General features: G+C 29.7%; 1 pseudogene; it reads left to right on the forward strand.

Moving 5' to 3' along the window:
• Window positions 1-3,442: 3,442 nt before the first annotated feature.
• LOC102578631 (mediator of RNA polymerase II transcription subunit 20a-like) lies at window positions 3,443-4,801 on the forward strand (annotated as a pseudogene).
• Window positions 4,802-6,557: the final 1,756 nt, after the last annotated feature.

Below are 6,557 nucleotides of genomic sequence, written 5' to 3' on the forward strand. Positions count from 1 at the left end.
CATATTTGAAAAGCCGCACTAAGTAGAGTCCTTTTCATGGGTGTGAAGTGCACCACATCTAATGAGAGGGAGGCTACAAAATGTTTTAGTAAAAATCTTCATTTTCTTGTTACTCTTATTGTGCGTAAGGTATGATCTAATTCCGTTCTAACTCGACGTTCTACGTTTCAGTGATCATGCCTCCTCAGAGAGGTAACGCCAGGAATGCGAATGTTAGGAACGCAAATGCAACTCCTCTAGTCCCAGATCAAGAAGTTTTGAATGCAGAATTTTGGAACGCCATTCAGATGTTGGCTCAGAGTGATGCCAACCAGAACAATCAGCGGGCTCCAGTTCCGGCAAATGCTAATGTTGGATCGGCTACAGCTGGAGTGTGAGATTTTGTCAGGATGAATCCACCAGAGTTCTTAGGATCGCAGGTTGGTGAGGATATCCAAAACTTCATTGATGAGGTCAAGAAGATCTTTGAAGTGATGCAGGTAACTGGGAATGATCGGGTTGAGTTTGCATCTCACCAACTTAAAAAACATTTCTTGAAACAGAAAAGGAACATTTCTAGAAACATTTCTTTTAAGATTGAACCTATTAAAACAAAATGATAAATCCTCAAAAGTAAGAAGAAGAGGAGAATCAGAAACGGAATCTACAATAGTAGGAAATAAATACTTATTCTCAAATAAAAAAACATTTCTAGAAAAATGAAATTTGTGAGAACATGGATCATAGCAAATAAAACTTTTTTGTGAAGTACTATAACCCCTAAAAGAACATTTAGTAGACTGTAAAGAAAGTTTATTGTGTTATGAAGGAGGTAAATGCACAAAGCAAATACAACCATATGTATGAAAATCACTATAGTTAGGATTTTAATTATAGGGACGAAATATGGAGATTCAAGATTTAGCACTTTAGATGGAAGTCTATTAATTAAATAGATAGTAGTAGACAAAGCTTCCATCTAGTATTTAGATGGTTAGAGAGGACTCAATCAATAATGTACGAGTGACATCTAAAAGATGATAATTTTTACACTTAGCAACTCCATTTTATTGTGTTATATATCCGTAAGAGCGTTGTGAGACAATTCCTTTGTCAAGAAAGACTTTATGAATTCATAAGACATATATTCTCCACCAGAATCAGATCTTAATAAGACTAGTTGAGAGCTTTGATGAAATAAAAACATTCTTGAAAGTTGGAGTAATGTTTCCAACCTTGGTAATGGATAAATTACCACCGTTGACAATCTGTATTTGTGATGGACCTTGATACTTACGAACATGTTTTAGGGTGCTCATTTAGATGGTCATATGATTGAAAGTACCCGAATTAACTATCCAAAAATTAGATGTAACATCATTACCTTGTTATACCAGTGCTGAAAGAATGACACTATCATTTGTTGTACCATTTTAGAAGTAAGAACTTGTCCTGAAGATGAGTTATCAGTAGTGAAACTATTTATCCCAACTTGAAAAGCACTGGCCCTACGATTTTTAGGGCGCGTGGGATATTCTTTGATAATGTGTCCTTGTTGTTTACAATAATTACAGATCTTCTTGCTACAACTGCTAGCGATATGACCATATTCCTTTGCAACTGTAGCATTGATGAGTTCTAGTCATAGCCATGTCCTTTCCTTTACCTTGAGCAACAAATATAACAATGACATCATTTTCAATATAACAAGAGATAAATTTTCTTTGGAGTTCATCACCTTACAATAAGTTCTTGATAATAAAAATAATATTCAACAATATGTAAGTTCAAACAATGAATGTGGAATGTCTAAAATGCAATCGAACTTTGAAATTGAGGCCTTCTACATTTTCCCATTTTTCCACACACAAAAAAAGTTCAACAACTTATTGTCTTTGGTATTACTAATTTCTTTGATTGGTATATGCCATTCGTTCTTTTGTATAAAGAATTAGTTTTAATATATAATTTTTTGACAATATTTAGGGTCTTTCAGTCATTTTAATAGTAGCACAACTTAATAGTATTTTTTGCCAAACACATCAATTTTTTATTATCGGTTTCATCACCTCTACCCAAACTTGTAACAATTTATTTATAAAATTAATTTTCGCACTAAATTTACATGTTGTTAATTTATAGTTAGCTAATCCAAACAGGCTCTTTGTATGATTTTGAAGCTGAATGATCATACATTAGTTGATCTGCACTTCATCCTCATCCTGCCTTGTTGATCTTTCACTAGCTAGGATTAAGAGAAAACTTATAAATAGACAATTAAATAAGTAAATTCTTTTAATTACAATAAAATAGTGTAACACTCCAAATGCGATAGGTCATGTGGAAAAACTATTGAATATCTTGGCTACTATACAAATTCTTATAGTTGACATTGTTGACAAATTTTACGTGTACCATTTTTCTTATTAAAAAATAAAATCAATTTTTTTAAAAAAAGTAACTTAAGTCGGAAATTTATAATTAAAAGCATGTAAGGTAGATAAGAATTTTGGATAGAAATTATTTGACTCCTAATATAGAATTGTATTTTATAAGATGAAATAAATATAGTATATACTTTATTTTATTATAAACGATTCGTATTTGTGCATGAATGTTTTGTCTTCTTTGATCCTTCAAGTCATCTTTTTTTAATTGGTATATTTATTAATAAAAATAAATATGTAAACTAGATACCATTCTAAGAAAATTTTATTCAGAACTAAATTTAAGGATAAATATTTATTATTATTCTATTTCTATCTGTGAGGAAGATTAAGAAAAACTGTTGATTTTACAAGGAATGAAAATACTATTTTAATTACCTAATAAGTATAAAACAAATATTGTATCATATAAACTGAAATAAATATAGTACATACTTTATTTTAATAAAACTAATTCCTATTCGTGAATGAAATCTTTGACTTGTTTTTCATCCTTCAAAGCATAATTTTTCCTCTTATAAAAAAGGTATATTAATGAAGAGAAAAAAATCGTTGACTTGTTTTTCATCCTTCAAAGCATAATTTTTCCTCTTATAAAAAAGGTATATTAATGAAGAGAAATAAATATATAGACTAGATACGATTTGGACAAATAATGATGTTGACCTACATTTTAGGATGAATATTTATTATTCTTTCTTTTCTAATCTTACAATGCTAATTAGGATAAAATATTAATTCCACAATAAATTAGAAGGTAAAAGAAATACTATTTTGATTATCTAATAAGTTTAACCATAAAAGGTAAATTTGTTGAAATTTTAGTAACAAAATCCAAATATGACATGAATTTTTTGACTTGATTTTTGTTCAAGGTACTTGTCAACTATAAATACAGTGTTATTCTACTTTAAGATTCATTCTCTTATCTTTCCTTGTATTAGCCCAAGCCTTTTTTCTTTTTGGTTGAATTTTTTGTGAAGAGGAAAAAGGAAACTATACTTGCAATCAACAACATGCCGATCAAATGGTAACGATTTTGAATTCATTAGAAACATAACATTTTTGAAAGATTTTGGTTTGTATGTTTAAGTGTACAGTTTGTTACTTTGTTTGTTGTTAGGATTTTTCATTGGCAGCCAAATGCAGGAACAACAATCAATAGTCAAATACTGATAGAAGTAGCTAATTGTGCTGAGAGCATTAATGGTGTTAAAGAAGGAAGATGGAGAAATACTTTTACCTTTTATAAGCCCATACTAAAAGGTATTTCATTACTTAATAAATCATGTTTGTAAACATTATATAAAGAATGACCTTTTTTTTCCTCTCGATGCATTATAAAGAATGAATTTGGGAACTTTTTCTACTTTGTAAGTAATTTATATAAAAGCGAAGAAGTATTGAAATAATTTGGGTCAAGAATAGATCTAAATGTAAGATAATCTATATATCTCACATTTCTAACTTACACCTCATGTCATTTTTAAGAGTATTTTTGTGGCCATATATGAGATTTGATTGTTGATTGATTAATTTTTTCTTTTACTAGAACAAGCAAATGCATTGGAATTTCCCCAAAATTTTTTGGGGGTTTCACTTCAAGAACAACCCGACAAGTTTTACATGGCAATTAGTAGGAACGACTGGTTGTGGAAGCAGACGATAATGGAGAACTTACAATCTTATAGAATGAAGCTTGCTGTTAATTGTGAGGTTTGTATTATTGAGATATGCAAATTATTGTTCTTATTGTAAGTGGATGATATACTTATATAGCACCATCAAGATTTTTGTCTTCACAAATACTCATTAAATTATTTGACTGATATAGGAGCTTCAGTATTGACTTGGTGACTTCCGGCTTCGAGTAGGCAAAGTTGTTCCAATAAATTCTGAGAACTTGAGGGGAATAGTTATGGAGGTATGCAAATACTTTTAGAGATTTATTCTCAGTTGAAGCTTTTTATGTGGTTAATCATTTAAAAAAAAAACATAGATATGTTGTAATATATTATGTTTTTTTTACTCTTCATGGAGAGGAATTCAATTATTGTACTTTACCTAATTAAAAAAATAAATACTATTATGAGCATGCTTGCCTCATAAGATGATTGTTTCTTTCGTAGATGGAGTATCTTCCGATTTCCTCATGGGAAACATCACATCTAATTATGAGTGAATTCTTCGAGATATGGAAGGAAACTCTTGGAAAAAGATCATTACCGGGTCATTTTGTGCATGTTGAACCAAAATTTTCAAAGTTTGGCCTCTCTGATCAATACACTTCACAACACACAGTTGTACAAGATGCTATAATGGCAGCAACATCTCAATCATCTGGCAGCAACATTTCAATCATCACAAGCAACTAGAAATTAGAATGTTTTGCTGACATTATAAGATTTTTCTTTAGCTTCAGAAATGAGTTCTTTATGTTCATTAATTAATTGGGAATATGCACATCAGTAGTAAGCAATCTTAAAGCTACTATGATTTCAATTTAGAATTTATACAACTACTTTTTTTCTTTTTAGTGGGTAATATGAATGTTACATAATTTCTTTTGTGTGAAAAATTGTACTTTAGATTATATAGACTTTTAAGCCCATATTGCAAGACAAGTAGGGATTTTGAAGCTTCGGTAGAGTAGAACTTTTTTGCTCAAAAGGAAATATGGTATATACGTTAATATTACTTAAAAAAATTAAAGCATTTTAGATCATTCATTTCGAGAAGAATTTACGAAGAAGAAAATTTTATGCTATGAATCCTTTATCATTTTTTATACTATGAAAAATAATTTTTTTTCAACCATAATGTCATTACTAAAAAAAAGGAGGCTCTAACATGCCAATGGGGAGAAAATGAGATTTTTGAAGTATTAAGTATTTTTAGAGAAAATAGTGATAGTTTTTGAAGTTTATGTTTAATTTTTTTTTAGAGAACATAGTGAGAGTTTTTGAAGTATTAAGCATTTGTTGACCAATTTATCAGTTGATAATTTTATGTTCAATTATCTTTGAAGTTTTAGCATTATCGACACATATTAACAAAACATTAAAATCAAATATTCAATATCGATATTAGAGTCTGACTAATTTCGTCCTAACAAAGACATAAATTATCATAAATATATAAATTGTAATAACATATTGCAATAACAAAAACAAAAGAAACAACATAATAGTCATTCGACATTCAACATCGAAAACTGCGTAAACTCAACATTATTCAAAATTTTCAACATAAAAAAAAACTAATATCGTGGAAATATTTTAATATTAAATTATATATTCATTATATTTTATACAAAATACTATGGAAATAATGTAAGTTATTACACCTGACAGAGATAGAGTTACTACACATAATCCTTTACTTGCTAGGACTAGGAATAACAATATTTTATACAAAATTGCTGATTTCGGATCATCCATAGGGTTCGTTGCCGCAAAGATGTTCACCGAGATGTAGGACAAATTAAAGAATATCAACGTCAGATTTGTGGTCTTGATGTGCCTGATGAAGAGTTTATAGACACTGATGTTTCTAAGATGGCTATGTTAGGATTTAAGGGATTGTGAAAACATAAACAATCTAAACATTCATAAATCCTATCAATTATTCATGATCGTAGAAGTATATGATTTTCACATTAATCTATTACCATAATAAATCAGTCAAGAATACATACCCGAATCAGCCATAGTGTTTTTCGAGAATCTTGACTTGAATTGAGCAGAAGTCTTTTTCTTTGTTGTTCTTGAGAAGTTGTTTCTCTCTCTTGACTTACACTTTATGAATAACTTTGATAGACAAAACTATTACTTTATGGCAGAGAGAGGACCCTTTAAATAAGAGAGTTTTTAACATTATTCCCACTTTCCATCATGGTGAGTAATGGAGGTAATGGGTAGTTTTAAAACTACCAAGTAACTCCTCACTTAATGGGTAGTTGGAAGTTACTAAGTAACTTCCCCACTTCTCCACACATATAAGTAATTTCCCCACTTCTCCACTTCCCCACTTCTCCACACATATTTAGGATTGAACTTATATTTATTATTAAACCAAAATATAATTAGTGGGCCATAGAAATTTAATGGTTTAATATGCATGTTAATCGTC

Source organism: Solanum tuberosum, unplaced genomic scaffold, assembly GCF_000226075.1.
Source record: "Solanum tuberosum cultivar DM 1-3 516 R44 unplaced genomic scaffold, SolTub_3.0 scf00589, whole genome shotgun sequence".
In the NCBI taxonomy this organism is placed as follows: Eukaryota; Viridiplantae; Streptophyta; class Magnoliopsida; order Solanales; family Solanaceae; genus Solanum; species Solanum tuberosum.